The sequence below is a fragment of the Chenopodium album genome, chromosome 5 (assembly GCF_948465745.1).
Source record: "Chenopodium album chromosome 5, dcCheAlbu1.1, whole genome shotgun sequence".
Lineage (NCBI taxonomy): Eukaryota > Viridiplantae > Streptophyta > Magnoliopsida > Caryophyllales > Amaranthaceae > Chenopodium > Chenopodium album.
The window spans coordinates 68,535,915-68,556,431 of NC_137838.1; the positions used below are offsets into that span (position 1 = coordinate 68,535,915).

Below are 20,517 nucleotides of genomic sequence, written 5' to 3' on the forward strand. Positions count from 1 at the left end.
TTGGATAGCTTCCTTTAGCTTCCAACAGCTCTCAGTAGTATGACCCCTACCTTGATGGTAATTGCAGTGCTCGTCTGGATTCCAACTAGGCAATCTCTTTTCAGGTGCGGGATCTTGAATAGGTCCAACGGGAGTAATGAGTCCTTTGGCATGGAGTCGATCGAAGGCAGTATCGTAGCTCATCCCAATGGGGGTGAAGTCTTTCCTTAGTTGCTTCTTAGATCCTTGGTTATCTATGGCTAAAACTTCACTCAGATCAAAGGTACTAACATTGTTACTAGAGTGGACGTTTTTGGAAGAAGAAGGATTGTCGTTCTTCTTTCCTTTCCAGCCACCGTGGTTACTATTGTTAGTAGCTTTTTTCTTTGCGAGGTCATCTTCGATTTCAATTCCGATGTCATAAACGGCCTTGAAAGTATTCAGATTGTGTTGATATTTTAAATGCTTCGAATACTTCTCTTGAAGGTTCTTAATAAACATCCTCACAGACTCCTTTTCGGTGGGGACCTCAATCATCTTAGCGGAAGTTTCCCTCCACTTATTAAAGAAAGAAGTAAAGCCTCCATTCTCTTTTTGTCTTAGCATCTCAAGTTGTCTATGGTCAGTTTCAACTTGGATATTGCACTTGTACCTATCAACGAAAGCGTTTAGTATCGATTCCCATGTAGAGGTTTTCTCCTTGTCAAGGGAGAAGTACCATTGTTGGCAAACGGTTTCAAGAGATAGTGAGAATAGAGAGGGAAAAACCTTCTTATCGATACCCTTTATGTTCATTATAGTTTCGAAAGCTCTTAGATGGAAGTAAGGGTTATCTGTTGCCTTGAATTTAGGGATGTCAGTAGCGTTGAACTTATGTGGAAGAAGTTCCTTGTCCAGCGAGACCCCTTGTGAACTCATGCCCTGAAATTTATAGTCACTAGATAGCTTGCTCAAACTTTCTTGCATGAGGTTCATTTGTTGTTGCTTCACGGGATCATCGACCTTGAGGGTGAGGAGCTTCGGTGTTTCAGTCATGGTAACTAGTTGGTTCCTAAGCTCATTGACTTCCTCTTGAGTTGCCATTATCCTTTTAGCCTTCCTCTTTTGACGAATCGGTTTATCAAAAAGCGAGACTTGAATAAAGAGGTTGTCCTTGATTAATCGCCCTTCTCTCCTCGACCAAGTACTGTGGAAAAGGAATTTGGGGATATTCATTGTTAATTATTTAACTCAAACTCTATTCAACATGCAATGGAAGGAGGAAGTGAAGAAAGATGGAAGAATGTGAAGAAAAATGATGGAGATGGAGGGATATGAAGAATTAGGAATAGAATGTACCCCCCAACTCAAATGACGGAAAAAACCGACTCATGCATGAACCTAAGACATGGTCATGGTGATGTGTACTCAAAGTGTGTGCTAAGACTAGTGAGTGTAGGTGACATGTTAAGACTCGTGTCATGACCATGTGGCTAGACTATATGACTAGACTCAAGCAAAGACTAAGTTAAGACTTCACGTATATGCATCGAACTGGACAGACTGTGGTATTTTAGTCATAACTTTTTATCTGTGACTCTAATTTGGATGAAACCAACGCCAAATTAATGATAAAACTCGGGGCTACAGATCCATAGGTTTTACGACTCGTAGTTCTTTCTAGAACTCCAGCTATGACCAAAACAAGTTGACGTTTGTGCAGTATACGGGAATAAAAAATCCGGGTTGACTTAAAGGAACTATGACTCGATTTTATGTTTATTTATTAGCTCAAATTAATTAATTAATTAAACAAAGTCCTTTAGTCATTAATAAGTTTATTTAGTCTTAACACAAGTCAAACAAACGGTTAGGAAAAATCACATAGAGTATGCACAACAAATAATGCACAATTAGTCAAGTAGGCACAATATGATGCAATGAGTTTGCAACCTAAACATGGCTCTAGTTCTCTAAAGTTCGGGATATGGTTTAGTCAATATAGGGTCCATGGTTAATTGTCCGGATGCACCGCGCGGAAGCCTAACCGTGAAGGGTTGGCGCGAGTGGATGGGACACCGCGAATTTTAGAAAAAAACTCGTTTCCATGGTTTGGTGAATTCAACATTCTCGGATGTACCCTTTGGTGCACGGAGCGTTCAATCGGGTAGATGGAACATGAATTTCCAGAGGGTTATGTCCATATGTAGAACACATATGGGTTTTAGAAAAGTGAGAAAAAATTCAATCAGGAAGTAGGATCGAGCAAACAATACGAAAAACTGGTCGAAATTAGAACGCATATTTCTGGCTCGGTATTGGGGGAAATTGGTGCCAGCAATCAGAGACTGGCGCCAGCTTTTAACTGTAGCGCCTGGCGCCAATACTGGCGTCTGGCGCTACGACTAAAATGCTGGCGCCAAGCTCTGGCCCCTGACGCTACTTCCCACATGCCTCACCAGCTTTCTGTGCTCGATAAAATTTTCCAGTTTCGCGCGGTGTTATTTCAGTCCTAGTTGTGAAAGATATTCCTTAAATTTCCTACGTGTAAAATCCTATTTTTTTAACCCATTACGGATGGTCTTTCCAATGAGATCTTTTTTATGCATATGACAATAATGTTAATCAAAATTACGCACATGAAATACTTAGAACTTTTCGAGTCTCATCCACTCATTCTAAATCATTGCCGAAACAAATTCAGAATTAAAATAGAAATCCTCCCCAGCGGAGTCGCCAAAAACTGTAGGGAATAATTTCAAGCTTTAAATATCACTAGCTTGAACCCCACTGTGATCATACACTAAAGTACGGTGGCGTCCAAAAGGGAAGAAGATAGAGCAAAAGAGTCGCCAACAAGTTTTTTAAGGAACTTGTAAACCGTTCATAGGATGAAGGTTACACCCCTTAACGATCTAAGAGATCGTCAACTCCATAAGGTCTAGAACCAAATAAGGGTTCGGGGATGGAGGTACAAATCCAACCTAAAAGAGATTGAACCTGCCCTAATAATAGGCCTCTACTTTATTCTGATCATATTCATGTGCGCTTTTTGACTAACATGCAATCATTAGGTTAACCCTAAACTTGTTTATCTATGTTGGTTGAATTTAAATGCACAAATAAACTATTATTGGCGATCACTTGAATTATAATCATAATTAACCCTAAACAAGATTATTAATTATCTTATTAAGCATGATTACAAGTACATATTCCCTTTAAACATGCAATAAAGGTGTGATCAAGCAATAAATGTAAATATCAAGCAACATAATAATCATAATAACGAATATCATAATCATAGCAATCATAATTAATAATAATCATAATTATAATAATATTCATGTTAAAGCATAATAAAAGTAAGATCCTAGGCATGATACTAACAAGATTAATAACAAACCCTAGCATGTCACTAAGCAATAAAAATAAAGTCTTTAGCCCTAACATGATACTAACAATCATAAATATTAGGAAGAGAATAAAAGGCATCATAGCAATCATATTTAATATTAAAATTAACCTAGACATGATACTAGGAATATCATAATAACAATATAAACATGATTTCTACATCATAATATCAATAAATCAATTAAAGCACTTACTTTGATGCTTCGTACCTCTTTCTAATAACAAAATACACACGTTAGTAACTTCAAGAAAAATAAAAACAAACAATTAAATTAAATAATTAAAAGAGGGATTTGGGACAAAACCCTCAGAAATTAAACCTTTCACGTCTAGGGCGAAGGCAACTTCGAATATGGCTAGGTGTTTCTAGATCTAATGAATGTGGAATTTTGTATGAGAAAACAAAGTTTAGAAAAGAAAGAGAGAGAGATGAAATAATCAAGAAAACTTGATGAGGATTGGTGAATGATTAAGAGAGAATTAGAGAATTAATGATTGCGAATGAAAACTGATTGTAGGTGAATGAAAACGGAGTTTTTAATACGTTATTTATAGAGAAAATCAGCCAAACAGATAAAATAAACAAAACAGTGTCTGACGCACGCAAAACGAGGTTGGCGCCATGCATTGGCCATTGGCGCCAGGCGCCAATGGCTAGCACCAGGCGCCAATGGATGGAGTCAGGCGCCAAGCCTGTTTTTAACGCATTTTTGTTTTTATCATATCTTTTGATCCGGAAGTCCAAATAAGGCATATAATATGTCGTTGGAAAGCTCTTAAAGTCTTCTTTCCAACCCAATTAAAATCAGATTAAAATATTTTGTAGATAAAAAGATATGGCCAAAATAGTGGAAGGGTGTCAGTTTTGGATAAAGTTTCATGTCTCATTCATATCTTTTTCGTTATAACTCGGATTTAATATTATAATATATCATTGGAAAGATAATTTCAAGATCTATCAAACCATATAAAATTTAGATAAATATTACAAGGCACAAAAATAAAATCTAAATATATTCCACTTTGTACAAAACAAGGATTCTTAAAAGGAGTAGTTTTATTCAATTTCAAACTCTTTAAAACATAATTATCAATCCTAACTCCATTAGGATTTAAAAGAACCTTCTAGAGTATTCTAAAAGACTATAATCAATCCTAATAGCTTTAGGAATGATAATTAATAATAGGCCCTCCTCTAGATCATTGGGCCGCATATAAAAACCAAATCGGGTCCAGTTTAGAAAATTGGTCATAACTTCCTCAATATTCATCGGAATTGGGCTTATAATATATCGTTGGAAAGGTCTTTTCAAACCCCATCCAACTACACCATTATTGGATCTTTATCATGGACCAACCAAACTGGATTTACTATTTTCTTAAAATAAGTTTTCAAAAACAGAGAGAAGAGAAAAGAAATTAAAACATTCCGCAACACTAAACTTTCCACACTTTCGTTTCATTCGATTATGATTCGACGTGAAAGGTACTCATCCCTGGGTTTGGTTTTGGGGAGACACAAATGGGTGTCTACAGTATTCGATAGGACTCTAATTTTTATTTGTCCTATTGTTTTAATATGAAAGGCAAGTACTTCCTAACTCCTAAGTATCATATTACATTATTTCCCCATAACGGCCATATCCTTTAATTCATATTTTTAAGAATTAGTACATTATTAAGAAAGTGATTTTTTTTTTTTTTTTTCCTTTTTGGTTGCACTTGAGTTGTGAAAACTCAAAGGATGATTATGCGAAATTATAAATAGAGTTTAAAAAAAAAAAAAAAAAAAAAAAACCATGTGCTAAGCAAGTAATGGGTCATAGTAATGTATTCTAGGGGGGGGGGGAATATAAGGGTCCATGACTCCATGAGCTAGCAACTTGTGCTGACCTGCTTAGAATGGGTCCTAGTCCTTAATGTTGTGGTGCCATTGACAAGATATAGACTATGTTGCAAGAACGGATACTGACACAAATACAGATACGAGAAAAAGTCTATCTCAAAAGGGATACGGATAAGGAATGTTAAAATTTATATAATATATTTAAAAATATAGAATTTGACCATATATTGGTCATTAGGTCCTCTCATTAGATCATATTGTATCATATTAACAATGAGTTAAGACACCCATATTATTTAACGATTACCTTATTTATCTTACTTTACTTAAATTTCCTCATTAAAAAAGAGTTGAACATTCCATGTCATAGTAGGATACAGTCCGAGACATATCGTCGTGTGTCCCATAAATGTCGGTATCCGATACGGATACAACAGTTGGATGAAGTGTTCATATATCCTAGGATATAACCAAGTAGCCACAGAGTTCAAATACTATACTTAAAAACTACTCCTGTATTTTGAAATATGTATTGATTATAATTTATAATATTTTCAATACTAATCCAACATTTTTTATTTATATTTCATACTATATTGACCCATTTAATTGAACGGTACAAGTTATAAACACTTAACATTACTTGTGATTTCGTGTTTATATTTGCTAGAATAATAATGAGATACAGTATGGAGCAAAATACTACTCCTTCCACCTCTATTTAGATTCCTAATTCTTTTTATTATGTGAGGAATAAATGTTAAAAATAAAAATTCAATTAAGGTACAGAGACACTAGTAATTTAAAATAAGTTAAAACAAGCACACCTTCAAATTGATATGGCTAGTATTCAAATTTGAGATTCTTCTGACTACAAAGTAGTGGACCAAAGTCTTTAACCGTTTTTTTATAAAAAAAAATACCTTATTAATCGTCAATATGTTCCTCTTTTCCACATCCCATAGTTTAATGTCATAGATCCTTAAACGGTCAGTGTGAAATTGGAGAAGCTTAACATATTGTCTGGTAGAAGGGATTTGTGGGTGAATTACGAGTTAAATCAAAATACACTCTCATGTTTCAAGCTTCACACTAGTTAAGTAGTTATGTTCCATACTCTATATATTCCTTATTTGTTGAAGCTACCATATATAGGGGTGAGCATGGGACGGGTACCCGTACCGTTAGCACTAACGGTTCGGGTACCCGATAACCAAAATCACTAAAAGTGATACCCATAACCGGAACCGATAAGTTCAGGTACCCGGATTTCGGGTACCCGAATTTTCGGATCGGTTATCGGGTACCCAATAAGTTATCCAATAATGATAATTAAACTTAATTATGCAGTTATTATGATATAATTTACAATTAATTAAAAACAATACCATATGATCATGACTAAATTATTAATAATATTACTAATCATTGATATTATAAAGTGATTATGAAGTAAAGTAAAAGTTTAGATTTATATTAATAGATTTAAATAGGGAAAAAAAGCAAAAAAAATGTTTATCGGATCGGATCGGGTAACCGTTAATTTTAAAATGATATCCATAACCATACCCGATAACAAATTATCGGAACGGGTACCCGAACCGTTATGATTATCGGATCGGGTACCCTAATTTTCGGAACGGTTACGGATCAGTTTTTCGGGTTTTCGGTTTTTCGGGTAGTTTTACTCAGCCCTAACCATATAAGTGTTTTTTTTTAATTTTTTTTTTATTGATTTATTTTTTAACGGTAACCAAAAAATACAAATTCTTATATGTGACTGGCCACACTGTGTAGCTGAACTGTTGAAGTTACTTTGTTACTAGTGTTTTAGGGCCTGTTCACATTTACTTAATTTCAGTTTATTTCAGCTTCAATTAGTTCAGTTCAGCTCCTAATTTTCCTCTCTTATAAAATATTCATTTCAGCTCAGTTCAGTTCAGATGGAGAGCAAGAAGAGGAAACGCGGTGGCGGCAGCGGCGGCGGTGGTGGCTATCTCCTCTCATGATGGTGGGCTTTCTCCTCTCATGATGGTGGGCTTTCTCCTATTCATTTAGTCTATGATGATATTAGAGTCGATAGAGCAAGTTTTAATGTTTGTTTATTTTCTCATGCTAAGAGGAATTGTAATACCGTAGCTCATCTTATAGCTAGGGATGATACGGGTGGAAATGCGGAGTATATTCGCTTTAGCAATTTCCCACAGAGTATTGTAACTTTGTCCGATATGGATCTTTCCTCTTAATATATGCTGCTCTATGTCTCTTTTCAAAAAAAAAAAAAAAAAAAAAAAAAAAAAAGTGAAAGTGTACGTCATAAAAATTGGCATTTTTCATGAGTGCTACCAATTCCCAATTTCCCATCCGTTGGATCTTTCTACGAAATCTCAAACCGTAGATTAGCTTTGTTTATCCTTGAATTTCAATCTCATCAACTGCCCTGCCTTTTCCTTTTTATTTTTCACTATTTTTTTTTACACGCGCGATGCGCGCGCACCGCGTTGTAAATTTAAATTAGTATGTCATTAATGAAGAATCAAATTAACATATTTGTATTCGATATTAATACTTTATGGTTTAATTTGTATTAGTATGAAATTCAAACTATTTGAATGAGTATGTAAAATATAATAATTTTTTATTGAAATATGTTTTAAATTGTTTGTATTGCATGCATCGTTTTCATTATTTATTATTATGTATATAATTAGGTCAACAGTTTAGACAACTATTCATTAAATGCAGATCTTTCGTTGTGTATTATTGACTTAGTTGTATTATAAAGGTTCATATTATTGTTACAAATTTAAAGTGCGCACCATTTTGTTAATAAAAATTAGGATGCTAATAGTGAATCACTTAATAAATAATTGGGTTATCCATTATTATTTTGTGCTTAAATTCGTGAGATACATATGTAAGATAAGTCATTTTATATAGCTTTTAATTACATATTATTATTTGTTCAAATAAGTCAACAATTTAGATAACTATTATTGCATAGTTTTCAATATGTATTATTGACTTAGATGTATCATGAAAGTTTGTGTTATTGTAACAAAATTTTAAGTATTGCATGTTTTATATGTCTCGACTTGATTTACTTGTTATCTATCTGACCAAACCATTTACACATTTTTTTTATTATTATTTCTTATTCCAACAAACTAATAAATATTTCCCACTAATTATACTTTATATTATAAAATTACAAATTTTTGTATGTAGCATGTTGTACCGTGCAACAAGAGGTACTTGAGTTTCTCGGTATGGGATTACTCCAAGTTGTCGGAGTTACTTGAGTTTCTCGGTCAGGGGTTACTCATGTAGCTGGGGTTACTCAAGTTATTTGGTCAAGGGTTACATGAGTTTGTCCTAATCGAGTGACCCCTTAAGTAACCCCTGACCTAGTAACCCCTTGAGTAATCCATGACTGAACTCGTCGAGTAACCCTTAATCGAGTAACCACTCCCCGATTAAGTAACCCTTGATTAAACCCTCAAGTAACCCCTCCCTGACCAAACTCCTGAAATAACACATGACTGAATAACCATTGATCAATTGCTCGAGCAACCTTTGGCTGAGTAACTCGAGTAACCTCTGACCGAGTAACCTCTCAAGTAACCCTTAACCAAGTGAACCCCATGAGTAACCCATGTATGAACCTCTTAAGTAATCCTTGATGGAGTATCCCCTCAAGTAACTCTTGACCGAACGAACCCCTTAAGTAACCCTTGTCCCAACCCCTCAAGTAACCTTTGACTGAGTAACTCGAGTAACCCCTAACTGAATAGATCGGATAACCCGTAACAAAATAACTCAGGTAACCCTGCCACGTACAATCCATTTCATAATAATTGCAACACTACTTTCTTTAGTAAGAGTCCACAACTATTTAATTATTTCTCTTTTACCAACCCCGTTTACACTTTTTTTTTTTTATTACTTCTCTTACCTACGAACAAATAAATATATCATATTAAATATACTTTATATTTTACATCACAAATTTTAGTATGCAACTTGTTGTCTTGTGCATCAGGGGTTAATTGAGTTTCTCAATATGGGATTACTCGAGTTGTCGGGGCTACTCAAGTTTCTCGGTTAGGGGTTACTCGAGTTGTTGAGTTTACTCAAGTTATTTGGTTTGGGGTTACTTGAGTTAGTCCTTATCGAGATACCCCTTAAGTAACCCCTGACCTAGTAACCCCTCGAGTAATCCATGACTGAACCCCTCCAGTAACCCTTAACCGAATAATCCTTTCCCTTGCCCTCTAGTAACCCCTGATTGAGTAACCCTTGACTAAACCCTTAAGTAACCCCTGATCAAACTACTGAAATAACCCATGATTGAGTAACCATGATTGAGTAACCATTGACCGAGTTGCTACTGAAATAACCCATGATCAAACTACTGAAATAACCCATGATTGAGTAACCATTGACCGAGTTGCTCGAGTAACCCTGACCAAGTAAACCCCTTGAGTAACCCCTGTCTGAACCCCTCAAGTAATCCTTGATCGAGTGACCCCTTCGGTAACCCTTTTCCCAACCCCTCAAGTTATTTTCAAATACAACCAAAAGCTCAAAATTACAACACAATACTAACCAGTATAGTAAGTTCAATTCTAATCTTATTGGTTAACCAAATATGTTTTTTCTAAAAGTACTTTTGAACTTGTAAATATTATGACTACTCATTCGTTTCTATAGTTTTTCAAATTTCCCTTAAGTTTTCATCTCCTTATTGAAGATCTTGCTATTATGATGTCTTGCTGTTGCTTTAGGTTGTAATGGACAGAAAATTTTCTTTGGAGGTTGATGCATTTTAGACTTCGTCATTCATAGTACTAACTCTGAATCTGATTTTACAAGGCTACGATTAGTCGATTGCCACCACTTAGGCTCATGATTACCATATTGTCATAGTAATTTGCCTTTTTTTTTTTTTTGGGAAGTCAACTCAAAATACGAAAGTGAACAAGTTTCTATACTTGGCTAGTTGGCGTATTTTTTGCTTGGTGTTGTGAGTTTGTGGCTTCAATTTAAAGAATTTGTGCTACGCAAATATGATTTATAAATCTAGTATTGTAAAAGATAAGTTGAAACTTATCCTATGCCATTCTAAGAACCCAGATTCTTACTTCACATAGTTGGATAACAAGTCTATCATTCAAAGAAAAAAAAAAAAAAAAGAAACACTACAATAAGTAGATGTATGTGTATTATTAAATATCGTACCTCGGATCACTTGATTATACGTTGTTATGTAGTATATTCTACATTCACTCAGATTGGGGCTCCATTTTGTGCAGTATTATGAATGAGTTGTTTTGTTTTCGCGTGCTATAAACCTATTAGCTCAAACTGTAGAGCATTGTGTATATACAATAATGTAGGTTCGAATCCTACATAGGTTCATTGTTGTTATAATTTTTTTTTATGACGTTCTCGTAAAGTATTCTCTGTATATTTTTTCTATATATAGTGTGACTTATATGTAAATGTTGTCAAATTTGATATAATTACCTTATTTTTGCATATAATGACCTTTATGGAAATGTTGTGAAATTTTTTTTAGTCACCGACCATATTTTTGTATATAGTGACCCATGTGTAAATGCTGTCAAAATTTATGTAGTTACTTTATTTTTATGTGTAGTGACTTTTATTTTTGTATATAGTGACCCTTATGTAAATGTTGTCAAAATTTATATAACGAAATTTTGCAAAAAACCACCTTTTAAATTTTTTTTTTTTTTTTTTTTTTTTTTCATATAACCACATTTTTAAAAAAATGTTGCAAAAGACCACCAATTTTAAATTTTTTGTTGCAAATTACCACAATTTTGATGTAAACAATTGATAAATTTGGCTTAAAAAAATGGTATTTTGCAACAAAAGTTTTAAAATTGGTGGTCTTTTGCAATATTTTTTTAAAAGGTGGTTATATGCAAAAAAAAGATTTAAAAGGTGGTTTTTTTTTTGCAAAATTTCCTTAATATAATTACCTTATTTTTATATATTTCTTCAAAAAAAAAATTTATTTTTATATATAGTGACTTTTATGTAAATAGTGTAAAAAAACTCAAAGTTGATATAGTTACCTTATTTTCTGTACATAGTGACCTTTATGTAAATGTAGTCAAAAATGATATAATTACCTTATTTTTGTATATAATGACCTTTGTGTAAATATCGTCAAAATTGATATAGTTACGTTATTTTAATATATAGTGACTCTATGTAAATGTCGTCAATTTAGATAAAGTTACCTTATATTAATATGTAGTGACCTTTAAAACGGTTGGATTGATTATATGTAAGGTTGGAAAGATCTTAGGCCTTTTAAACCGTTTGATCTTTTGTGCAAATAATGAATGGTTGAGATTTGTTGTTTTCAGCATAAGCCTTGTTTTAAGCTAAGCCTTATTTTCAACGAAACCACCCCGTATATTAAAATACACATATATGTAGTATATATGTTTATTTTTTCAAGATAGATTTTTCTCTCTTTTAAAACAAATAAGATATTTAATTTGTTCATTATTTTTAGGAACCAATTAAATTGCTAATTGTGAAATTTCTAACTTCCTATACATATTTCGTATATTTTTTTATTGTCAACTTTACAATAAAAAATGGATATAAATAAAATATAATAGGAAATTTTGTGAAAAACTACCTATTATAGTCTAGAATTTGCGAGAAACTACCTATTAAAAAAAATGTTGTAATTGACTACCTAACTTATGAAAAATGTTGTAATTTTTTACCTTACGTCGGATTATGAAGTTTGACCAAAATTTTCCGACGTTGACTTGGTCACGTGACACTTAATGACCATCACGTGGAAAAATTGTGAGAAAATTTGGGAAAGAAAAGGGTCATTAAGTGTCACGTGATGCCGGAGAATTTTGGTTAAACTCCTTTATAATCCGGCGTAAGGTAGTAAATTACAACATTTTTTAAAAATTACAATTTTTTTAATAGGCAGTTTCTCGCAAATTCTGGACTATAATAGGTAATTTTTCACAAAATTTCCAAAATAATATTACAAAATATTGATAAGTTAAACAATATCGTGCTTAACTTTTATAAGATGCTAAAATTCATCAAACAATTTATGGTCCATGTATCTAAAATTGCACAGGAAATCCCTATATTTAAGCACCATCAATACTATTTTTAACAAAAAACTAAAACAAAACCCGTCTATATAAACATTAGGGTTGTACACAGTTTGGTCTGGACCGTAACCAAACCAGACAAAACCGCATTTTAGCGGTTTGGTTTGGTTTATGGTTTGGAAAAATATGGCTTGGTTTCGATTTTTTGGGAAATACGGTTTGCGATTTGGTTTGGTTTTTCAAAAATTATAAGCCAAACCAAACCGTAAACCAGTAAACCGCATTTTAATATTTATATAATTTTTAAATAAATTAAAATAGTTATTATATATTATAAAAAAAATTAGAAATGAAAAAAAAAGAAAAATCATTAGAAGACTATAAGGACAGTATACTACTATACTCTATACTCAATCTCAAATATCAATACTTAAAATTCAATAGGTCATATAACTATAATGTAGTATGAATTATTTTTTTGGACAAATGTATTATGTTTTTTTCCACTGTTAATTTGTTATGTATTATTTTTATTATGTGTTATTGTGTTAGCACTTAGCACTTGATTAGTTGGTTGTTATTTTTATTAAAAATTTGTAGTATAATTCAATCCTTTTGGGCTAACTATTTGAACTTTATTATAAGTTTATAAATATTTGACAATTTTTAGGAAAAAATGTCGTCTCATCATAAACCGCAAACCATGCAAACCGCACCAAACCGCATTATTACGGTTTGGTTTCAATACTAATATGGTTTGGTTTGGTCTGAAAAATTGACCAAAACGTATTTTGCGGTTTGGTTTGGTTTAGACTCAAACCGCACCAAACTAGATCATGTTCACCCCTAATAAACATACTTCCCCAACTTTTTCCTATATCTTTTCATTATCTCACCCTCCTTAGTTTCAAACTCACCCAAAACAATGGCTATTTTAAATCATTTCTTAGCCGTTGTCTTGGTAAGTGGGCTTACCATGACCCATATATATATATATATTGGGCCTCATCCCTATTTGATTGGAAACTTTAATATCTTGCACCAACCAATGTGACCCGTCTTGCAGTATTGCAATCCCCTTTAGTTTGGAACGAGACTCTTGCAACCTTTGCTAGATCGTATGCTAAAGAGAGAGCTGTAGATTGTAAATTGCAACACTCAAACAAACCAATATATGGTGAGAACATTGCAATAAGTCTTGGAGAATTAAGCGCAACTGAAGCCGTGGATTTATGGGTCGGTGAAAAGCCTAAATATGATTATGGCTCTAACAATTGCAAAGAAATGTGTGGGCATTACACACAAATTGTTTGGAAAGATACACAAAGTGTTGGGTGTGCCGAAGGGCCTGTTCACATTTACTTAATTTCAGTTCACTTCATTTCAGTTCAGCTCCAATCAGTTCTGATCAGCTCTAATCAGTTCAGTTCAGTTCAGTTTAGCTCCAATCCATTCAGTTCAACTCCTAATTTCTCTCTCTAATAAAATATTCAGTTGAGCTCAGTTCAGTTCAGTTCAGCTCCAATCAGTTTGGTTCAGTTCAGTTTAGCTCCAATCAGTTCAGTTCAGTTCAGTTTAGCTCTAATCAGTTCAGTTCAGTTCAGCTCCAATCTGTTCAGTTTAGTTCAGTAAATGTGAACAGGCCCAAAGAAAGATGTCAAAATGGAGGCACTTTTATTACGCAATTATTATCCTCCTGAAAATGTTATAGGGCAAAGACCTTTCTAAGCATATTTTTGGTAGGAGAATTCTATGTGCTAGGGTCATTTTTATAATTCTTCAAATTGGATAAATATTTTTGTATACATAAACATAAGTGTAATGTATTGGCACAATGTCACAATTTTTCATATTCAAACTTGCTTTTGAAAATTGGTGATATTGTTAATTTGCTATCATAATGTTGCTGACGAAATTATGAGGCGTAAAATATGCAACTGATTAACTAATTTATTGTTAATTACAATGTTTAGCCATTGTTGATATAGTCTAACATATAATACTAGATGGTAATAAAAAATTATCATCGCAATTTTTCAACCTTTTAGAGTAATAAAAAAAAAAAAAAAAAAAAAAAAAACAACTTAACAAAGCCAAGCAAGCAGGTGAATTTTCTCTCTACAATTACCAAAGTGGTTCCTAGGTTTCTAGGGTTTCCTCTTGTATTTGGCTGTTCTTCAGTTTTTTTAATCAATTTTGTTCCTTTTAAGGATTCCTTTGCTTCATTAAAGCTTAGATTTGAGGTGAGGACCCCTTGTTCTTCTATCCAATCGTTTTTTTTTTAGAGTTTTCTATAATCAATTCCTTTTTTTGGGAGTTTTCTTAGTGCTCAAGGAGTGCTCTTGAGCCTCCTTTCAACGTGTGCTTCTCTTGGATTCCTGGCTCCAACACGTGGATTATTGGGAATTCTAATAGTAAGCTTAGTATCATTCTCAGCTTTGGGATTTACTTTCGGTTTTACAAAAATTCATAACCTTTGCTATCTTTCTCTTCTAAATTCTCAAATTTATTGCTCTTTACTCCCCTGTTTCTCACCCAGTTCAGTTACTCCTTCTTCTTAATTACCTTGTCTGTGTTGTCGTTCTCGTTATGGCGCATATCAATCGATGGACCTTGTACCAATCGGGGGTTTATTTGAATCAACCTTTGGAAAATAATATTACGAATATTGACTGGAATAAAGCGGTTATTGGAATATTCTTTGGTCCCACTCCTCCAAGTCGTGCGCTCGTTCAACAGATGGTTGATTCTAAGTGGCTCTCACGAGGTAATATTGTTGTTCACCATACTGGTTGTTATTATATTTTTTCATGCTCAAATTCGGATGACGTAGAAGCTTTACTTGAACAACACACCTTCATTTTGGATGGTCGTATTTGCAATATTTGTAGATGTAATAGGTACACCGCCCCTGCCAATGTTAATTTTGATATTACGAGGCTTTGGATTCGAGTGAATGGGCTCCCACTAGGGCTCCTGGACCCCGAGTGGGCTGTAGAAACCTTAAAGCTTGTAGGGGTAGTTGAAACGCTTGAATATGACGGTGATGGCCTTCCTATGGAGCCAGAATTGCGGGGACAGGTCTTAGTCGATCTTTCTAAACCGTTAATTCCAGGTTGTTTTGTTCCGGGGGATGGTGACCCCATATGGGTTTATTTCCGCTACGAAGGGGTGTTTTTGTTCTGTAAAAAATGTGGTTTGGTGGGTCATCTCTCGGATTTCTGTCACAGTTCGGACTATGTGGCTGCTAGAAGGATTAGTGCTCGTCTGGAGGCCTTCGAGGATGAGGGTTTAACGGTGTTGTATAATCAAAATCTCTGACCATTTTACACAAATATGGTCGAAGGTACCCAGGATGTTTTCAATAATAGAAATACAAGAGTAAATCTTCTGATTTTAGCTCAAGATTTCGAGTACAAAAGTGAGGATTCTTCGGGTTCTGATGTTGTAGGAGATAAGGATGAAAATGATGATATGGATAATGATGATGAAAATCATCCTAATGGGGATAATCATGATGGTGATGATGATAATGAACACGATCAGGAACCTCCAGATGACGACCATAATAATGATGATAATCCTAATACGGATGATGGTGATGAACCTCATAACTCGGATTCGGATTCTTCGGGGGCAGGGGATAATGGCCTGCCAAATGGACATATGCACGATGCTGCTCATACAGGGGACAATAATGATAATATTGATCCGGATTTTATTCCTATAAATGGGGTTTATCAAAATGGTTACATGTCTCACTCGAATTATGTGGTTTCTTCCTCTACCTCAGCTTCAACGGATTATGATTCTGCTTCATCAAAAGGTGTTCAGAGTTCCGTTTCTTCTGAAACAGACCCAACAACCTCGGAGTTGTACCATAACCCAAGTTCAACAAGGTTCCTTGAAGAGAATCGAGCTGCTATTCCACAAGGAGATCCGTATGCTCCCTTTACGCAGGCTCGAAGTCATATCACTAATGTAGGGGGATTTCGAATTTGAGCTACTCTAGAGGAAAATTTTCTTACGGACAGCTCTGATTCGGAGGAATATGCTATGCATGCTGCTACTGCCTTCATTATTCAGAATGCTGCTAATGCTGCTGTTAACATAGCTGTTGTTCATTCTGCTGCACCGTGTCCCTTAGCCCATAATTTTTCTGCAATTGGTACTGCTTCTATAGGTTCTGCCGCTGCTAATATGCTGCTATGAACTCTGCTGCTCGTTGTTATGTGGCTGCTGCTGCTGGCGTAAATAACTCTGTTGATACTGCAGCAGCCCCTTCTTCAAATTCTGCTTCAAATTCTGCTGCTGTACATTCTGCTGCTACGTGTCTTGCAGCTCCTTTTTCGGCTACTGTTGAGCCTACCTCTATAGGTTATGCTGCTGCAAATCACGCTGTTGTGTACTCTGCTGCTGGTTGTTATGATGCTGTTGTTGTGGACACTAATGAAACAGTGCCAGCCATGCTGGCAAGTCTTCATTTAGATGACCTCGAAAACCTGCCTCCAGCAAATCAAGTTCCTAGGCATCCAATACATTCTCACAATGATGCTAACCCACTCAAAAGGAGTTCCCGAGGTCCTTTTCATAGGTGTCGCTCGTATGATCAAGATCATTTTTTTTGTTATCATGGTTCGACGTGGTCTCAAAAACGTCGAAAGATAAGGTCTCTTCATGTCCAATCGAAGGGAGGTTTTACCTTGCCTGCTACGGACACGCGGAAGGCGGTTGCAAAGTCTTTCTCGGACGCTTATATGGCAAACTATTTGGGGTTTGTTGCTGCTAATAATGCTGAGCAAGGTGACACTTCTATGGGCTGCTCTTCCAACCTTTTCATGAGATTATCAGGTGGGAAAAGAAAGGTGGAAGAGGTGGCCTCTACTTCTTCTTGCAAATCACAAAAAATTTCAGATCATGGGTTCTCATCATAGGCCTCTAGTATTGGTACTACTGCATCCTCTACTCCCTTTTTTAATGTTTTCTTGAACAACTTTGGTAAGGTAGCTGGCCTTTCACAGCTCCCTAAGGTCTTATGAAGATTACATCTTGGAATTTCCGGGGACTAAACGACCTAACTTCGCCTAAGCTTCCTTATGTGTTTTGGTTGTTTCACTCTTTTGCTCCTACTTTTTTGTTTTTGTGTGAAACTAAAGTCTCAATTTCAGTTGTGAATAGCTTCCTTAGTTTTACTAGTCCGACGTCGGTTTTTGGGGTGGACTCTGTAGGTACTAGCGGGGGTTTAGTTGTTCTTGGTTATGGTTCGGAGGATGTTTCTTGTGTTTTTTGTTGTTCAAACATTGTACTATGTAATGTAAAGCTTGCTAATGGAAATAGTAAATGTGTGATGTTTGTTTATGGTGCTCCTGTTTTGGAAGATAGACCCCAAGTTTGGGGTTTGATTTTGGATTTACTTGTTATTGCTCCTAATTGCTTGATTATTGGAGATATTAATCAAATTGAGCATCACTCTGATAGGTTGGGTGGGTCTTCTGTCATTAAGGGTTAGGAGTCCTTTATTGACTTTAGGATTCAGTCTAGTTTACTTGCTACTCCCTTCAAAGGGCCCCCCTATACGTGGACAAATAATAGGGATGATGATCAACTCATTTTACAGCGTTTGGATCGGGCGTATATGACCTCTGATTGGTTTCATAGTTATCCTGATAGCCGCATTCTTAATCAACCGATTCTAATCTCTGACCATGCAGCTATTTGTTTTGATGACTCCCAGTTCCAGAACCACTCAAACCGTCCTTATCAATTGGATAATTGGTGTCTCAACTTTAAGGAAGTTCATGACTTTGTTCTCTCTACTTGGCAACGACAATTCTCTGGCTCACCTATGTTCATTCTCTCAAAGAATCTGGAACATGTAAAAGCATTAATCATTGTATGGTGTCTCAATAATAAGAAATTTTGGGGTATTGACTGGAAAAAATTCTCCAACGACCTATCCACTGAGAGAGAGTCTCTCCAGTCGGTATCTGATGCTTCGACCTATCTGACTAATATAGGTTCGTCAAAGGAAAATATCTTGGTGCAGCTACAGTATTGGAGACAGCGTTGTAAGTAAAACTGGATACTGAAGGGCGATTGTCCGTCTAAACTTCTGTTCTCAAAGGTTAAGAGTCGTCAGAAAAAAAAATGAGATTACCATGTTGTTAGACGATTTGGGAGGACTCCAACATGGGCAAAAAGATGTTCAGCGAGTTGTTGTGGAGTCTCTGAAAAAAAACGTTCAAGACTGATAGCCTGCCTGCCTATGATCCCGAAATTGATATCGTCCTTCGCGAATTAGATCTTCCTCGATTTAATTCCTCTCAAATCGCTAATTTGGAGCGACCTTTCTCTGCTTCTGAAATCCGAACTGCAATTTTTTCTTTGGGGAACGGTAAGTCTCCGGGCCCGGAAGGAATCACAGTCGAGTTCTTTAAAACTCACTGGGATGTAGTGGGTGATTCGGTTATTTCAGGCATTCTGAGTTTTTTCCAGACAGGTTACCTACTGAAAGAGTGGAATCAATCTCTCCTTGTTATGATTCCAAAGATTGGTACCCCAACAGAGATGGGACATTTGCGTCCGATTAGCCTTTGCAATACAGTGTACAAATGCGCTTCTAAGTGCTTGGTGGCCAGGCTTCGCCAGTATCTTCCTTTTCTCATCTCTGATTCTCAGCACACCTTTGTACAAGGACGTGTTATGACAGATAATATTTTGTTGAGTCATGAATTAATGGAGAAAATCAATTGTTCTAAGTCTGGCACTAATTGGCTTGCCTCAATCAAAATCGATATGAGTAAAGCTTATGATAGAGTTCACTGGAGTTTTCTCTTGGAGGTCTTAAAGGCCTATGGGTTTCCGGCACGTTGGCTTCAAATGATCCAGCAATGCCTTGCCACGGTTTCTTACAAATCCTTGATCAATGGCACAAACTCCGAGCCCTTTAAACCACAATGTGGTCTTCGTCAGGGAGATCCCATTTCTCCTTATCTTTTTCTTTTCTGCATGGATATTTTCTCTCGTATGTTGCACCAAGGTCAGGATATGAAGCTTTTTCAAGGAATCAAGCTATCTAGATCGAGCCCGACCATCTCGCATTTATTCTTTGCGGATGACGCGCTCATCTTTTTCCGGGCATCGTCTTCTTCATGTACTAATATCATGCAGATCATCCAACGGTTTACGAAGATTTCAGGAGAAGAGCTAAACTTGTCAAAGTCATTGATTAAGTTTAGCCCCAATGTCAGTTCCTCCTCTCACGAAGGTTTCAAATCGATATTCCGAATGAAGCTTGTTCAGGTGTTTGATCATCATCTGGGAGCTCCAATTGACTTTGTGGGAAAGAAGAAGGACCACTTCCAGTTCATAATTGACAAAATCGTTGGAAGAATTAATTGTTTAAATGCTATCTGGATGTCACAATCGCAAAAGTTAATTTTTATCAACTCTATCCTTGTAGCAATGGCCTCCCATGTTCTCGCTTGCTATGAGTTACCTGTCTCGGTTACTGGGAAAATTGATTCCTTGCTTATGCGGTTCTTCTGGGCACATTCGGACACTAAGGGTATGCACTGGGTTAAGAAGGATATTATGCATCTTCCTCGCGGCTTGGGTGGCTGGGCATTCGATGTCTGTCTTCCTTAAACAATGCATTGCTTATGAAACAGGTTTGGAGACTTTTTTCTAACCCACAGTTGTTGGTTTCCAAAGTTTTCGGAGCGCGTACCACCTTCCTGTCCAACAATCCTCACAATAGTCATATCTTCTCTGGTCGTCTTTCGTATGGCCTACGGGGGTTACTTAAGGCGGACACTCTTTTGAAACAGGGATGCAATTGGAAGATCGGTAATGGTCTCTCCACCCTGGCTGGTTCGACCAGGTGGGCCAATGGTTGTGTTCCGTAGTTCAAACTCGGAATTCCTTTGTCAAGTTCTGCAGCGCAAACGGTTAGTTTTTTTATTCATCCTCATACAAGGTTGTGGGATACAACTAAGGTTGTCGACTGGTTTGTTCCTTCGTCGGCCTCTACAATCCTTGCAATGGAGGTTCCAGATACGACCCAGGAGGACTTCCGGTTCTGGGCAAGCACCCCATCTGGATCATACTCGGTGAAAACAGGTTATGCAATGCTTCAACAACAACTTTCTCCTGTTGCCACACCTT

General features: G+C 35.8%; 1 pseudogene; it reads left to right on the plus strand.

Moving 5' to 3' along the window:
- Nucleotides 1-13,276: 13,276 nt before the first annotated feature.
- Nucleotides 13,277-14,079, plus strand: LOC145630914 (pathogenesis-related protein 1-like; annotated as a pseudogene).
- The last annotated feature ends 6,438 nt before the right edge of the window (nt 14,080-20,517 follow it).